The 17,515-nt window shown below is 41.7% G+C and overlaps 10 non-coding genes across 10 annotated transcripts; all 10 read right to left on the minus strand.

Moving 5' to 3' along the window:
• Positions 1-2,171: 2,171 nt before the first annotated feature.
• On the minus strand, positions 2,172-2,244 carry TRNAV-CAC (transfer RNA valine (anticodon CAC)). Its single transcript has one exon. It is a non-coding gene; the product is annotated as a tRNA-Val (tRNA).
• Positions 2,245-2,516: 272 nt separating this feature from the next.
• Positions 2,517-2,588, minus strand: TRNAP-UGG (transfer RNA proline (anticodon UGG)). The gene has a single exon. It is a non-coding gene; the product is annotated as a tRNA-Pro (tRNA).
• A 1,964-nt stretch (positions 2,589-4,552) lies between these two features.
• TRNAV-CAC (transfer RNA valine (anticodon CAC)) lies at positions 4,553-4,625 on the minus strand. Its single transcript has one exon. It is a non-coding gene; the product is annotated as a tRNA-Val (tRNA).
• Positions 4,626-6,943: 2,318 nt separating this feature from the next.
• On the minus strand, positions 6,944-7,016 carry TRNAV-CAC (transfer RNA valine (anticodon CAC)). The gene has a single exon. It is a non-coding gene; the product is annotated as a tRNA-Val (tRNA).
• A 272-nt stretch (positions 7,017-7,288) lies between these two features.
• Positions 7,289-7,360, minus strand: TRNAP-UGG (transfer RNA proline (anticodon UGG)). The gene has a single exon. It is a non-coding gene; the product is annotated as a tRNA-Pro (tRNA).
• A 1,970-nt stretch (positions 7,361-9,330) lies between these two features.
• TRNAV-CAC (transfer RNA valine (anticodon CAC)) lies at positions 9,331-9,403 on the minus strand. The gene has a single exon. It is a non-coding gene; the product is annotated as a tRNA-Val (tRNA).
• Positions 9,404-11,717: 2,314 nt separating this feature from the next.
• Positions 11,718-11,790, minus strand: TRNAV-CAC (transfer RNA valine (anticodon CAC)). The gene has a single exon. It is a non-coding gene; the product is annotated as a tRNA-Val (tRNA).
• A 2,318-nt stretch (positions 11,791-14,108) lies between these two features.
• On the minus strand, positions 14,109-14,181 carry TRNAV-CAC (transfer RNA valine (anticodon CAC)). Its single transcript has one exon. It is a non-coding gene; the product is annotated as a tRNA-Val (tRNA).
• Positions 14,182-14,453: 272 nt separating this feature from the next.
• On the minus strand, positions 14,454-14,525 carry TRNAP-UGG (transfer RNA proline (anticodon UGG)). The gene has a single exon. It is a non-coding gene; the product is annotated as a tRNA-Pro (tRNA).
• Positions 14,526-16,840: 2,315 nt separating this feature from the next.
• TRNAP-UGG (transfer RNA proline (anticodon UGG)) lies at positions 16,841-16,912 on the minus strand. Its single transcript has one exon. It is a non-coding gene; the product is annotated as a tRNA-Pro (tRNA).
• Positions 16,913-17,515: the final 603 nt, after the last annotated feature.

The raw sequence follows: 17,515 nt of genomic DNA on the forward strand, positions 1-17,515 counted from the left end.
AGCTCAGACTGGGCAGGGCTGAAGCATGAGACTCTAGCAAAGAATTATCCACTACTGCAAAGAAAAAATTGATGTTGGTTTTGAAACGCAAACTTCAAAACAACTTGAAAAGAGTACCAAGAAAAGGGCTCGTCCGGGATTTGAACCCGGGACCTCTCGCACCCAAAGCAAGAATCATACCCCTAGACCAACGAGCCCTCAAAATCCTCTTACCTCTCAAAAGCTAATACCGGCTCTAAGCCCGCAATGAAGATCATGCTGGTATCTTTATGATGCTTGGTCTGTGAATACGCATGAAAGTCAGTCTCAACTTACCCTTTCTCAAACGATAGCACTATCATTTACAAGTGTCTCCTTTTATTCCGTCCCAGCTTTGGACACGTCTTACAGGAAGTCAGCCCTTATTTATATATTTCTTCAGTGGCTGAAGCTTAATGAGAAAGAGTAACAAGTTGTTCATAACAACATAAGAAACACATTGTGCATTTTCTCTTAAATACTCCTTCACTTTGTGCCAAAAGAAATACCAAGGTGAATACCTAGGCCACAGATTCAAGCTAAAGATCTTCCTGCTGAATGCAAGGCGCAATAAAAACTGCATATCGCTGGACTAAAGTATTCCTTGCATAGCCTCTAACATCATAACATAACTGAGCTGCTAGCAGCAAGCTAACCAATACCTTTCTGAAATGAGAATGACATGTGCTTATCTGCTCAATCAGTGCTCGATCAGGCGAGATTTAGAAAAGGTGGAAAGGGTCCAAGTGGATGCCCCTTCCTTTTTAGGGTGGGTCCTGCTGACTATCATAGGATTGCTTGTAAAAGTGGCCAGGGTCAGAGGAAAAGCTGCCAACACTTCTTAGCGTTCTCTATAGATGCAGCCATTTTCTGTGACTGTAATTTCGGCCTTTTCCCAGAAGTCTCTATTCTGCCTATGCAAATTAACAAAAGCAGTGCTTATTCCTCACTTGCTCAAATGTCCTTCCTGTCCAGAAAGCTCTGATTAAGCATGCTTATTTTCTTTTTCTGGGATATTTTAAATTGTTTCGCTGTCCAGTCTGTGGCAGTAGAAAGCTGCTTATGATGCCAGGTTTTGATGAATCCCCAAGGTACAAGTACAGAGGAATATATCAGTCTCTAGGATATGGAACTTTTAGCTAAAACATCACAATATGTGATGCTTGCCAAGAAAACACTACATTCTGGAGCGCTGATGATCAGAACATTCTGCTCCTGAAGGATAGAAAAGACAGCTTGATTGAAATAAAGTCTGTTTATATTGACGCTCTCTCTCTCCCTATATATACATACATGCATACACACACACACACACACAGGTATGTCATGCATTTCTTCAGATTTGTTTCAACCATTTACCATTTATTGGAGAATCCCTACTTTTCAAGTGACTGCAAATGAAGTCATCTCTGGCACTTTTTGTGCAAAGTAAGAGACACACATGACACCTTTTTATAAAAGTCATCGGTTTCTTTGTTACTGTGTACTTTCAAAGCATGGGGCTTTCACACGTCAGGTAAACCTGATTACCACTACACAACAAAAGCAGATGCAGCTTTCTTATCTATGTCGTGATAGAACAGTTGTGAATTGAGTAGAAGAAGGGCCCTAATGTGATACTTATTACATGCTTCCTGTAAGATAGTCAAACATGCAGGCTAGGAAGGAAGATGCAAATATCAATGTATTAGAAAAACACCTAAAGGCGAGTGATATGCTTTCATTCATGCATGGCTAGGAAAAATCGCCATACTGTTGCAAACATTCTTACACCACCAACTGGAAATAAATGATTCTGACATTAAACGTAAAGGTGACAATGCATTTGTATCATCACCCTGAGAAGGATCATCTTGGAATTGAGCCGAGGGCCTCTGCACTCAAAGCCAGAAACACTCCACTAAAATAAGATTCCTGTTGGTGCCAACAATTCTCCATGTTAATGCTTGTTCTAGGTGAGCAGTGAACCGATTGCAGGGCTCTTTTGAAAGCAAGGTCTGAGAAACCACAGATACATCCACACGCCGATTACTTTAGTGTTTTGAGAGAATTCCCTTTCTTGGAACGAGATTGCATGAAATAATCTTCAGGGCTTGGACAATTCCATGGCAAAACGGCACCTATCAACATTGTAGCCAACACAATATAACAACTGTTTCTGCCCGGTTTCGAACCGGGGACCTTTCGCGTGTGAGGCGAACGTGATAACCACTACACTACAGAAACAGATACCTACAGTTGATTTTTCTGTAATGAAACTGCTCCGAACTGGCTATTCCATGGGCCTCTGGCTTTAGATTTCTTTCATGCAACCTGCCCGACATCCCTAGCTGAACGCTCGTACATGCCATGCAAGACCAGATGTTTGGTATTAGCTCAGACTGGGCAGGGCTGAAGCATGAGACTCTAGCAAAGAATTATCCACTACTGCAAAGAAAAAATTGATGTTGGTTTTGAAACGCAAACTTCAAAACAACTTGAAAAGAGTACCAAGAAAAGGGCTCGTCCGGGATTTGAACCCGGGACCTCTCGCACCCAAAGCGAGAATCATACCCCTAGACCAACGAGCCCTCAAAATCCTCTTACCTCTCAAAAGCTAATAACGGCTCTAAGCCCGCAATGAAGATCATGCTGGTATCTTTATGATGCTTGGTCTGTGAATACGCATGAAAGTCAGTCTCAACTTACCCTTTCTCAAACGATAGCACTATCAAGTGTCTCCTTTTATTCCGTCCCAGCTTTGGACACGTCTTACAGGAAGTCAGCCCTTATTTATATATTTCTGCAGTGGCTGAAGCTTAATGAGAAAGAGTAACAAGTTGTTCATAACAACATAAGAAACACATTGTGCATTTTCTCTCAAATACTCCTTCACTTTGTGCCAAAAGAAATACCAAGGTGAATACCTAGGCCACAGATTCAAGCTAAAGATCTTCCTGGTGAAGGCAAGGCGCAATAAAAACTGCATATCGCTGGACTAAAGCATTCCTTGCATAGCCTCTAACATCATAACATAACTGAGCTGCTAGCAGCAAGCTAACCAATACCTTTCTGAAATGAGAATGACATGTGCTTATCTGCTCAATCAGTGCTCAATCAGGCGAGATTTAGAAAAGGTGGAAAGGGTCCAAGTGGATGCCCCTTCCTTTTTAGGGTGGGTCCTGCTGACTATCATAGGATTGCTTGTAAAAGTGGTCAGGGTCAGAGGAAAAGCTGCCAACACTTCTTAGCGTTCTCTATAGATGCAGCCATTTTCTGTGACTGTAATTTCGGCCTTTTCCCAGAAGTCTCTATTCTGCCTATGCAAATTAACAAAAGCAGTGCTTATTCCTCACTTGCTCAAATGTCCTTCCTGTCCAGAAAGCTCTGATTAAGCATGCTTATTTTCTTTTTCTGGGATATTTTAAATTGTTTCGCTGTCCAGTCTGTGGCAGTAGAAAGCTGCTTATGATGCCAGGTTTTGATGAATCCCCAAGGTACAAGTACAGAGGAATATATCAGTCTCTAGGATATGGAACTTTTAGCTAACACATCACAATATGTGATGCTTGCCAAGAAAACACTACATTCTGGAGCGCTGATGATCAGAACATTCTGCTCCTGAAGGATAGAAAAGACAGCTTGATTGAAATAAAGTCTGTTTATATTGACGCTCTCTCTCTCCCTATATATACATACATGCATACACACACACACACAGGTATGTCATGCATTTCTTCAGATTTGTTTCAACCATTTACCATTTATTGGAGAATCCCTACTTTTCAAGTGACTGCAAATGAAGTCATCTCTGGCACTTTTTGTGCAAAGTAAGAGACACACATGACACCTTTTTATAAAAGTCATCGGTTTCTTTGTTACTGTGTACTTTCAAAGCATGGGGCTTTCACACGTCAGGTAAACCTGATTACCACTACACAACAAAAGCAGATGCAGCTTTCTTATCTATGTCGTGATAGAACAGTTGTGAATTGAGTAGAAGAAGGGCCCTGATGTGATACTTATTACATGCAGCCTGTAAGATAGTCAAACATGCAGGCTAGGAAGGAAGATGCAAATATCAATGTATTAGAAAAACACCTAAAGGCGAGTGATATGCTTTCATTCATGCATGGCTAGGAAAAATCGCCATACTGTTGCAAACATTCTTACACCACCAACTGGAAATAAATGATTCTGACATTAAACGTAAAGGTGACAATGCATTTGTATCATCACCCTGAGAAGGATCATCTTGGAATTGAGCCGAGGGCCTCTGCACTCAAAGCCAGAAACACTCCACTAAAATAAGATTCCTGTTGGTGCCAACAATTCTCCATGTTAATGCTTGTTCTAGGTGAGCAGTGAACCGATTGCAGGGCTCTTTTGAAAGCAAGGTCTGAGAACCAACAGATACATCCACACGCCGATTACTTTAGTGTTTTGAGAGAATTCCCTTTCTTGGAACGAGATTGCATGAAATAATCTTCAGGGCTTGGACAATTCCATGGCAAAACGGCACCTATCAACATTGTAGCCAACACAACATAACAACTGTTTCTGCCCGGTTTCGAACCGGGGACCTTTCGCGTGTGAGGCGAACGTGATAACCACTACACTACAGAAACAGATACCTACAGTTGATTTTTCTGTAATGAAACTGCTCCGAACTGGCTATTCCATGGGCCTCTGGCTTTAGATTTCTTTCATGCAACCTGCCCGACATCCCTAGCTGAACGCTCGTACATGCCATGCAAGACCAGATGTTTGGTATTAGCTCAGACTGGGCAGGGCTGAAGCATGAGACTCTAGCAAAGAATTATCCACTACTGCAAAGAAAAAATTGATGTTGGTTTTGAAACGCAAACTTCAAAACAACTTGAAAAGAGTACCAAGAAAAGGGCTCGTCCGGGATTTGAACCTGGGACCTCTCGCACCCAAAGCGAGAATCATACCCCTAGACCAACGAGCCCTCAAAATCCTCTTACCTCTCAAAAGCTAATACCGGCTCTAAGCCCGCAATGAAGATCATGCTGGTATCTTTATGATGCTTGGTCTGTGAATACGCATGAAAGTCAGTCTCAACTTACCCTTTCTCAAACGATAGCACTATCATTTACAAGTGTCTCCTTTTATTCCGTCCCAGCTTTGGACACGTCTTACAGGAAGTCAGCCCTTATTTATATATTTCTGCAGTGGCTGAAGCTTAATGAGAAAGAGTAACAAGTTGTTCATAACAACATAAGAAACACATTGTGCATTTTCTCTCAAATACTCCTTCACTTTGTGCCAAAAAAAATACCAAGGTGAATACCTAGGCCACAGATTCAAGCTAAAGATCTTCCTGCTGAATGCAAGGCGCAATAAAAACTGCATATCGCTGGACTAAAGCATTCCTTGCATAGCCTCTAACATCATAACATAACTGAGCTGCTAGCAGCAAGCTAACCAATACCTTTCTGAAATGAGAATGACATGTGCTTATCGGCTCGATCAGGGCTCGATCAGGCGAGATTTAGAAAAGGTGGAAAGGGTCCAAGTGGATGCCCCTTCCTTTTTAGGGTGGGTCCTGCTGACTATCATAGGATTGCTTGTAAAAGTGGCCAGGGTCAGAGGAAAAGCTGCCAACACTTCTTAGCGTTCTCTATAGATGCAGCCATTTTCTGTGACTGTAATTTCGGCCTTTTCCCAGAAGTCTCTATTCTGCCTATGCAAATTAACAAAAGCAGTGCTTATTCCTCACTTGCTCAAATGTCCTTCCTGTCCAGAAAGCTCTGATTAAGCATGCTTATTTTCTTTTTCTGGGATATTTTAAATTGTTTCGCTGTCCAGTCTGTGGCAGTAGAAAGCTGCTTATGATGCCAGGTTTTGATGAATCCCCAAGGTACAAGTACAGAGGAATATATCAGTCTCTAGGATATGGAACTTTTAGCTAAAACATCACAATATGTGATGCTTGCCAAGAAAACACTACATTCTGGAGCGCTGATGATCAGAACATTCTGCTCCTGAAGGATAGAAAAGACAGCTTGATTGAAATAAAGTCTGTTTATATTGACGCTCTCTCTCTCCCTATATATACATACATGCGTAGACACACACACACACACAGGTATGTCATGCATTTCTTCAGATTTGTTTCAACCATTTACCATTTATTGGAGAATCCCTACTTTTCAAGTGACTGCAAATGAAGTCATCTCTGGCACTTTTTGTGCAAAGTAAGAGACACACATGACACCTTTTTATAAAAGTCATCGGTTTCTTTGTTACTGTGTACTTTCAAAGCATGGGGCTTTCACACGTCAGGTAAACCTGATTACCACTACACAACAAAAGCAGATGCAGCTTTCTTATCTATGTCGTGATAGAACAGTTGTGAATTGAGTAGAAGAAGGGCCCTGATGTGATACTTATTACATGCTTCCTGTAAGATAGTCAAACATGCAGGCTAGGAAGGAAGATGCAAATATCAATGTATTAGAAAAACACCTAAAGGCGAGTGATATGCTTTCATTCATGCATGGCTAGGAAAAATCGCCATACTGTTGCAAACATTCTTACACCACCAACTGGAAATAAATGATTCTGACATTAAACGTAAAGGTGACAATGCATTTGTATCATCACCCTGAGAAGGATCATCTTGGAATTGAGCCGAGGGCCTCTGCACTCAAAGCCAGAAACACTCCACTAAAATAAGATTCCTGTTGGTGCCAACAATTCTCCATGTTAATGCTTGTTCTAGGTGAGCAGTGAACCGATTGCAGGGCTCTTTTGAAAGCAAGGTCTGAGAAACCACAGATACATCCACACGCCGATTACTTTAGTGTTTTGAGAGAATTCCCTTTCTTGGAACGAGATTGCATGAAATAATCTTCAGGGCTTGGACAATTCCATGGCAAAACGGCACCTATCAACATTGTAGCCAACACAATATAACAACTGTTTCTGCCCGGTTTCGAACCGGGGACCTTTCGCGTGTGAGGCGAACGTGATAACCACTACACTACAGAAACAGATACCTACAGTTGATTTTTCTGTAATGAAACTGCTCCGAACTGGCTATTCCATGGGCCTCTGGCTTTAGATTTCTTTCATGCAACCTGCCCGACATCCCTAGCTGAACGCTCGTACATGCCATGCAAGACCAGATGTTTGGTATTAGCTCAGACTGGGCAGGGCTGAAGCATGAGACTCTAGCAAAGAATTATCCACTACTGCAAAGAAAAAATTGATGTTGGTTTTGAAACGCAAACTTCAAAACAACTTGAAAAGAGTACCAAGAAAAGGGCTCGTCCGGGATTTGAACCCGGGACCTCTCGCACCCAAAGCGAGAATCATACCCCTAGACCAACGAGCCCTCAAAATCCTCTTACCTCTCAAAAGCTAATAACGGCTCTAAGCCCGCAATGAAGATCATGCTGGTATCTTTATGATGCTTGGTCTGTGAATACGCATGAAAGTCAGTCTCAACTTACCCTTTCTCAAACGATAGCACTATCATTTACAAGTGTCTCCTTTTATTCCGTCCCAGCTTTGGACACGTCTTACAGGAAGTCAGCCCTTATTTATATATTTCTGCAGTGGCTGAAGCTTAATGAGAAAGAGTAACAAGTTGTTCATAACAGCATAAGAAACACATTGTGCATTTTATCTCAAATACTCCTTCACTTTGTGCCAAAAGAAATACCAAGGTGAATACCTAGGCCACAGATTCAAGCTAAAGATCTTCCTGCTGAATGCAAGGCGCAATAAAAACTGCATATCGCTGGACTAAAGCATTCCTTGCCTAGCCTCTAACATCATAACATAACTGAGCTGCTAGCAGCAAGCTAACCAATACCTTTCTGAAATGAGAATTACATGTGCTTATCTGCTCAATCAGTGCTCGATCAGGCGAGATTTAGAAAAGGTGGAAAGGGTCCAAGTGGATGCCCCTTCCTTTTTAGGGTGGGTCCTGCTGACTATCATAGGATTGCTTGTAAAAGTGGCCAGGGTCAGAGGAAAAGCTGCCAACACTTCTTAGCGTTCTCTATAGATGCAGCCATTTTCTGTGACTGTAATTTCGGCCTTTTCCCAGAAGTCTCTATTCTGCCTATGCAAATTAACAAAAGCAGTGCTTATTCCTCACTTGCTCAAATGTCCTTCCTGTCCAGAAAGCTCTGATTAAGCATGCTTATTTTCTTTTTCTGGGATATTTTAAATTGTTTCGCTGTCCAGTCTGTGGCAGTAGAAAGCTGCTTATGATGCCAGGTTTTGATGAATCCCCAAGGTACAAGTACAGAGGAATATATCAGTCTCTAGGATATGGAACTTTTAGCTAACACATCACAATATGTGATGCTTGCCAAGAAAACACTACATTCTGGAGCGCTGATGATCAGAACATTCTGCTCCTGAAGGATAGAAAAGACAGCTTGATTGAAATAAAGTCTGTTTATATTGACGCTCTCTCTCTCCCTATATATACATACATGCATACACACACACACACAGGTATGTCATGCATTTCTTCAGATTTGTTTCAACCATTTACCATTTATTGGAGAATCCCTACTTTTCAAGTGACTGCAAATGAAGTCATCTCTGGCACTTTTTGTGCAAAGTAAGAGACACACATGACACCTTTTTATAAAAGTCATCGGTTTCTTTGTTACTGTGTACTTTCAAAGCATGGGGCTTTCACATGTCAGGTAAACCTGATTACCACTACACAACAAAAGCAGATGCAGCTTTCTTATCTATGTCGTGATAGAACAGTTGTGAATTGAGTAGAAGAAGGGCCCTGATGTGATACTTATTACATGCAGCCTGTAAGATAGTCAAACATGCAGGCTAAGAAGGAAGATGCAAATATCAATGTATTAGAAAAACACCTAAAGGCGAGTGATATGCTTTCATTCATGCATGGCTAGGAAAAATCGCCATACTGTTGCAAACATTCTTACACCACCAACTGGAAATAAATGATTCTGACATTAAACGTAAAGGTGACAATGCATTTGTATCATCACCTTGAGAAGGATCATCTTGGAATTGAGCCGAGGGCCTCTGCACTCAAAGCCAGAAACACTCCACTAAAATAAGATTCCTGTTGGTGCCAACAATTCTCCATGTTAATGCTTGTTCTAGGTGAGCAGTGAACCGATTGCAGGGCTCTTTTGAAAGCAAGGTCTGAGAACCAACAGATACATCCACACGCCGATTACTTTAGTGTTTTGAGAGAATTCCCTTTCTTGGAACGAGATTGCATGAAATAATCTTCAGGGCTTGGACAATTCCATGGCAAAACGGCACCTATCAACATTGTAGCCAACACAATATAACAACTGTTTCTGCCCGGTTTCGAACCGGGGACCTTTCGCGTGTGAGGCGAACGTGATAACCACTACACTACAGAAACAGATACCTACAGTTGATTTTTCTGTAATGAAACTGCTCCGAACTGGCTATTCCATGGGCCTCTGGCTTTAGATTTCTTTCATGCAACCTGCCCGACATCCCTAGCTGAACGCTCGTACATGCCATGCAAGACCAGATGTTTGGTATTAGCTCAGACTGGGCAGGGCTGAAGCATGAGACTCTAGCAAAGAATTATCCACTACTGCAAAGAAAAAATTGATGTTGGTTTTGAAACGCAAACTTCAAAACAACTTGAAAAGAGTACCAAGAAAAGGGCTCGTCCGGGATTTGAACCCGGGACCTCTCGCACCCAAAGCAAGAATCATACCCCTAGACCAACGAGCCCTCAAAATCCTCTTACCTCTCAAAAGCTAATACCGGCTCTAAGCCCGCAATGAAGATCATGCTGGTATCTTTATGATGCTTGGTCTGTGAATACGCATGAAAGTCAGTCTCAACTTACCCTTTCTCAAACGATAGCACTATCATTTACAAGTGTCTCCTTTTATTCCGTCCCAGCTTTGGACACGTCTTACAGGAAGTCAGCCCTTATTTATATATTTCTTCAGTGGCTGAAGCTTAATGAGAAAGAGTAACAAGTTGTTCATAACAACATAAGAAACACATTGTGCATTTTCTCTTAAATACTCCTTCACTTTGTGCCAAAAGAAATACCAAGGTGAATACCTAGGCCACAGATTCAAGCTAAAGATCTTCCTGCTGAATGCAAGGCGCAATAAAAACTGCATATCGCTGGACTAAAGTATTCCTTGCATAGCCTCTAACATCATAACATAACTGAGCTGCTAGCAGCAAGCTAACCAATACCTTTCTGAAATGAGAATGACATGTGCTTATCTGCTCAATCAGTGCTCAATCAGGCGAGATTTAGAAAAGGTGGAAAGGGTCCAAGTGGATGCCCCTTCCTTTTTAGGGTGGGTCCTGCTGACTATCATAGGATTGCTTGTAAAAGTGGCCAGGGTCAGAGGAAAAGCTGCCAACACTTCTTAGCGTTCTCTATAGATGCAGCCATTTTCTGTGACTGTAATTTCGGCCTTTTCCCAGAAGTCTCTATTCTGCCTATGCAAATTAACAAAAGCAGTGCTTATTCCTCACTTGCTCAAATGTCCTTCCTGTCCAGAAAGCTCTGATTAAGCATGCTTATTTTCTTTTTCTGGGATATTTTAAATTGTTTCGCTGTCCAGTCTGTGGCAGTAGAAAGCTGCTTATGATGCCAGGTTTTGATGAATCCCCAAGGTACAAGTACAGAGGAATATATCAGTCTCTAGGATATGGAACTTTTAGCTAACACATCACAATATGTGATGCTTGCCAAGAAAACACTACATTCTGGAGCGCTGATGATCAGAACATTCTGCTCCTGAAGGATAGAAAAGACAGCTTGATTGAAATAAAGTCTGTTTATATTGACGCTCTCTCTCTCCCTATATATACATACATGCATACACACACACACACAGGTATGTCATGCATTTCTTCAGATTTGTTTCAACCATTTACCATTTATTGGAGAATCCCTACTTTTCAAGTGACTGCAAATGAAGTCATCTCTGGCACTTTTTGTGCAAAGTAAGAGACACACATGACACCTTTTTATAAAAGTCATCGGTTTCTTTGTTACTGTGTACTTTCAAAGCATGGGGCTTTCACACGTCATGTAAACCTGATTACCACTACACAACAAAAGCAGATGCAGCTTTCTTATCTATGTCGTGATAGAACAGTTGTGAATTGAGTAGAAGAAGGGCCCTGATGTGATACTTATTACATGCAGCCTGTAAGATAGTCAAACATGCAGGCTAGGAAGGAAGATGCAAATATCAATGTATTAGAAAAACACCTAAAGGCGAGTGATATGCTTTCATTCATGCATGGCTAGGAAAAATCGCCATACTGTTGCAAACATTCTTACACCACCAACTGGAAATAAATGATTCTGACATTAAACGTAAAGGTGACAATGCATTTGTATCATCACCCTGAGAAGGATCATCTTGGAATTGAGCCGAGGGCCTCTGCACTCAAAGCCAGAAACACTCCACTAAAATAAGATTCCTGTTGGTGCCAACAATTCTCCATGTTAATGCTTGTTCTAGGTGAGCAGTGAACCGATTGCAGGGCTCTTTTGAAAGCAAGGTCTGAGAACCAACAGATACATCCACACGCCGATTACTTTAGTGTTTTGAGAGAATTCCCTTTCTTGGAACGAGATTGCATGAAATAATCTTCAGGGCTTGGACAATTCCATGGCAAAACGGCACCTATCAACATTGTAGCCAACACAACATAACAACTGTTTCTGCCCGGTTTCGAACCGGGGACCTTTCGCGTGTGAGGCGAACGTGATAACCACTACACTACAGAAACAGATACCTACAGTTGATTTTTCTGTAATGAAACTGCTCCGAACTGGCTATTCCATGGGCCTCTGGCTTTAGATTTCTTTCATGCAACCTGCCCGACATCCCTAGCTGAACGCTCGTACATGCCATGCAAGACCAGATGTTTGGTATTAGCTCAGACTGGGCAGGGCTGAAGCATGAGACTCTAGCAAAGAATTATCCACTACTGCAAAGAAAAAATTGATGTTGGTTTTGAAACGCAAACTTCAAAACAACTTGAAAAGAGTACCAAGAAAAGGGCTCGTCCGGGATTTGAACCTGGGACCTCTCGCACCCAAAGCGAGAATCATACCCCTAGACCAACGAGCCCTCAAAATCCTCTTACCTCTCAAAAGCTAATACCGGCTCTAAGCCCGCAATGAAGATCATGCTGGTATCTTTATGATGCTTGGTCTGTGAATACGCATGAAAGTCAGTCTCAACTTACCCTTTCTCAAACGATAGCACTATCATTTACAAGTGTCTCCTTTTATTCCGTCCCAGCTTTGGACACGTCTTACAGGAAGTCAGCCCTTATTTATATATTTCTGCAGTGGCTGAAGCTTAATGAGAAAGAGTAACAAGTTGTTCATAACAACATAAGAAACACATTGTGCATTTTCTCTCAAATACTGCTTCACTTTGTGCCAAAAAAAATACCAAGGTGAATACCTAGGCCACAGATTCAAGCTAAAGATCTTCCTGCTGAATGCAAGGCGCAATAAAAACTGCATATCGCTGGACTAAAGCATTCCTTGCATAGCCTCTAACATCATAACATAACTGAGCTGCTAGCAGCAAGCTAACCAATACCTTTCTGAAATGAGAATGACATGTGCTTATCGGCTCGATCAGGGCTCGATCAGGCGAGATTTAGAAAAGGTGGAAAGGGTCCAAGTGGATGCCCCTTCCTTTTTAGGGTGGGTCCTGCTGACTATCATAGGATTGCTTGTAAAAGTGGCCAGGGTCAGAGGAAAAGCTGCCAACACTTCTTAGCGTTCTCTATAGATGCAGCCATTTTCTGTGACTGTAATTTCGGCCTTTTCCCAGAAGTCTCTATTCTGCCTATGCAAATTAACAAAAGCAGTGCTTATTCCTCACTTGCTCAAATGTCCTTCCTGTCCAGAAAGCTCTGATTAAGCATGCTTATTTTCTTTTTCTGGGATATTTTAAATTGTTTCGCTGTCCAGTCTGTGGCAGTAGAAAGCTGCTTATGATGCCAGGTTTTGATGAATCCCCAAGGTACAAGTACAGAGGAATATATCAGTCTCTAGGATATGGAACTTTTAGCTAAAACATCACAATATGTGATGCTTGCCAAGAAAACACTACATTCTGGAGCGCTGATGATCAGAACATTCTGCTCCTGAAGGATAGAAAAGACAGCTTGATTGAAATAAAGTCTGTTTATATTGACGCTCTCTCTCTCCCTATATATACATACATGCGTAGACACACACACACACACAGGTATGTCATGCATTTCTTCAGATTTGTTTCAACCATTTACCATTTATTGGAGAATCCCTACTTTTCAAGTGACTGCAAATGAAGTCATCTCTGGCACTTTTTGTGCAAAGTAAGAGACACACATGACACCTTTTTATAAAAGTCATCGGTTTCTTTGTTACTGTGTACTTTCAAAGCATGGGGCTTTCACACGTCAGGTAAACCTGATTACCACTACACAACAAAAGCAGATGCAGCTTTCTTATCTATGTCGTGATAGAACAGTTGTGAATTGAGTAGAAGAAGGGCCCTGATGTGATACTTATTACATGCTTCCTGTAAGATAGTCAAACATGCAGGCTAGGAAGGAAGATGCAAATATCAATGTATTAGAAAAACACCTAAAGGCGAGTGATATGCTTTCATTCATGCATGGCTAGGAAAAATCGCCATACTGTTGCAAACATTCTTACACCACCAACTGGAAATAAATGATTCTGACATTAAACGTAAAGGTGACAATGCATTTGTATCATCACCCTGAGAAGGATCATCTTGGAATTGAGCCGAGGGCCTCTGCACTCAAAGCCAGAAACACTCCACTAAAATAAGATTCCTGTTGGTGCCAACAATTCTCCATGTTAATGCTTGTTCTAGGTGAGCAGTGAACCGATTGCAGGGCTCTTTTGAAAGCAAGGTCTGAGAAACCACAGATACATCCACACGCCGATTACTTTAGTGTTTTGAGAGAATTCCCTTTCTTGGAACGAGATTGCATGAAATAATCTTCAGGGCTTGGACAATTCCATGGCAAAACGGCACCTATCAACATTGTAGCCAACACAATATAACAACTGTTTCTGCCCGGTTTCGAACCGGGGACCTTTCGCGTGTGAGGCGAACGTGATAACCACTACACTACAGAAACAGATACCTACAGTTGATTTTTCTGTAATGAAACTGCTCCGAACTGGCTATTCCATGGGCCTCTGGCTTTAGATTTCTTTCATGCAACCTGCCCGACATCCCTAGCTGAACGCTCGTACATGCCATGCAAGACCAGATGTTTGGTATTAGCTCCGACTGGGCAGGGCTGAAGCATGAGACTCTAGCAAAGAATTATCCACTACTGCAAAGAAAAAATTGATGTTGGTTTTGAAACGCAAACTTCAAAACAACTTGAAAAGAGTACCAAGAAAAGGGCTCGTCCGGGATTTGAACCCGGGACCTCTCGCACCCAAAGCGAGAATCATACCCCTAGACCAACGAGCCCTCAAAATCCTCTTACCTCTCAAAAGCTAATAACGGCTCTAAGCCCGCAATGAAGATCATGCTGGTATCTTTATGATGCTTGGTCTGTGAATACGCATGAAAGTCAGTCTCAACTTACCCTTTCTCAAACGATAGCACTATCATTTACAAGTGTCTCCTTTTATTCCGTCCCAGCTTTGGACACGTCTTACAGGAAGTCAGCCCTTATTTATATATTTCTGCAGTGGCTGAAGCTTAATGAGAAAGAGTAACAAGTTGTTCATAACAGCATAAGAAACACATTGTGCATTTTATCTCAAATACTCCTTCACTTTGTGCCAAAAGAAATACCAAGGTGAATACCTAGGCCACAGATTCAAGCTAAAGATCTTCCTGCTGAATGCAAGGCGCAATAAAAACTGCATATCGCTGGACTAAAGCATTCCTTGCATAGCCTCTAACATCATAACATAACTGAGCTGCTAGCAGCAAGCTAACCAATACCTTTCTGAAATGAGAATTACATGTGCTTATCTGCTCAATCAGTGCTCGATCAGGCGAGATTTAGAAAAGGTGGAAAGGGTCCAAGTGGATGCCCCTTCCTTTTTAGGGTGGGTCCTGCTGACTATCATAGGATTGCTTGTAAAAGTGGCCAGGGTCAGAGGAAAAGCTGCCAACACTTCTTAGCGTTCTCTATAGATGCAGCCATTTTCTGTGACTGTAATTTCGGCCTTTTCCCAGAAGTCTCTATTCTGCCTATGCAAATTAACAAAAGCAGTGCTTATTCCTCACTTGCTCAAATGTCCTTCCTGTCCAGAAAGCTCTGATTAAGCATGCTTATTTTCTTTTTCTGGGATATTTTAAATTGTTTCGCTGTCCAGTCTGTGGCAGTAGAAAGCTGCTTATGATGCCAGGTTTTGATGAATCCCCAAGGTACAAGTACAGAGGAATATATCAGTCTCTAGGATATGGAACTTTTAGCTAACACATCACAATATGTGATGCTTGCCAAGAAAACACTACATTCTGGAGCGCTGATGATCAGAACATTCTGCTCCTGAAGGATAGAAAAGACAGCTTGATTGAAATAAAGTCTGTTTATATTGACGCTCTCTCTCTCCCTATATATACATACATGCATACACACACACACACAGGTATGTCATGCATTTCTTCAGATTTGTTTCAACCATTTACCATTTATTGGAGAATCCCTACTTTTCAAGTGACTGCAAATGAAGTCATCTCTGGCACTTTTTGTGCAAAGTAAGAGACACACATGACACCTTTTTATAAAAGTCATCGGTTTCTTTGTTACTGTGTACTTTCAAAGCATGGGGCTTTCACATGTCAGGTAAACCTGATTACCACTACACAACAAAAGCAGATGCAGCTTTCTTATCTATGTCGTGATAGAACAGTTGTGAATTGAGTAGAAGAAGGGCCCTGATGTGATACTTATTACATGCAGCCTGTAAGATAGTCAAACATGCAGGCTAAGAAGGAAGATGCAAATATCAATGTATTAGAAAAACACCTAAAGGCGAGTGATATGCTTTCATTCATGCATGGCTAGGAAAAATCGCCATACTGTTGCAAACATTCTTACACCACCAACTGGAAATAAATGATTCTGACATTAAACGTAAAGGTGACAATGCATTTGTATCATCACCTTGAGAAGGATCATCTTGGAATTGAGCCGAGGGCCTCTGCACTCAAAGCCAGAAACACTCCACTAAAATAAGATTCCTGTTGGTGCCAACAATTCTCCATGTTAATGCTTGTTCTAGGTGAGCAGTGAACCGATTGCAGGGCTCTTTTGAAAGCAAGGTCTGAGAACCAACAGATACATCCACACGCCGATTACTTTAGTGTTTTGAGAGAATTCCCTTTCTTGGAACGAGATTGCATGAAATAATCTTCAGGGCTTGGACAATTCCATGGCAAAACGGCACCTATCAACATTGTAGCCAACACAATATAACAACTGTTTCTGCCCGGTTTCGAACCGGGGACCTTTCGCGTGTGAGGCAAACGTGATAACCACTACACTACAGAAACAGATACCTACAGTTGATTTTTCTGTAATGAAACTGCTCCGAACTGGCTATTCCATGGGCCTCTGGCTTTAGATTTCTTTCATGCAACCTGCCCGACATCCCTAGCTGAACGCTCGTACATGCCATGCAAGACCAGATGTTTGGTATTAGCTCAGACTGGGCAGGGCTGAAGCATGAGACTCTAGCAAAGAATTATCCACTACTGCAAAGAAAAAATTGATGTTGGTTTTGAAACGCAAACTTCAAAACAACTTGAAAAGAGTACCAAGAAAAGGGCTCGTCCGGGATTTGAACCCGGGACCTCTCGCACCCAAAGCGAGAATCATACCCCTAGACCAACGAGCCCTCAAAATCCTCTTACCTCTCAAAAGCTAATACCGGCTCTAAGCCCGCAATGAAGATCATGCTGGTATCTTTATGATGCTTGGTCTGTGAATACGCATGAAAGTCAGTCTCAACTTACCCTTTCTCAAACGATAGCACTATCATTTACAAGTGTCTCCTTTTATTCCGTCCCAGCTTTGGACACGTCTTACAGGAAGTGAGCCCTTATTTATATATTTCTTCAGTGGCTGAAGCTTAATGAGAAAGAGTAACAAGTTGTTCATAACAACATAAGAAACACATTGTGCATTTTCTCTTAAATACTCCTTCACTTTGTGCCAAAAGAAATACCAAGGTGAATACCTAGGCCACAGATTCAAGCTAAAGATCTTCCTGCTGAATGCAAGGCGCAATAAAAACTGCATATCGCTGGACTAAAGCATTCCTTGCATAGCCTCTAACATCATAACATAACTGAGCTGCTAGCAGCAAGCTAACCAATACCTTTCTGAAATGAGAATGACATGTGCTTATCTGCTCAATCAGTGCTCAATCACGCTCGATCAGGCGAGATTTAGAAAAGGTGGAAAGGGTCCAAGTGGATGCCCCTTCCTTTTTAGGGTG

This window comes from Triturus cristatus, chromosome 8 (genome assembly GCF_964204655.1).
Source record: "Triturus cristatus chromosome 8, aTriCri1.1, whole genome shotgun sequence".
NCBI classification, from domain to species: domain Eukaryota; kingdom Metazoa; phylum Chordata; class Amphibia; order Caudata; family Salamandridae; genus Triturus; species Triturus cristatus.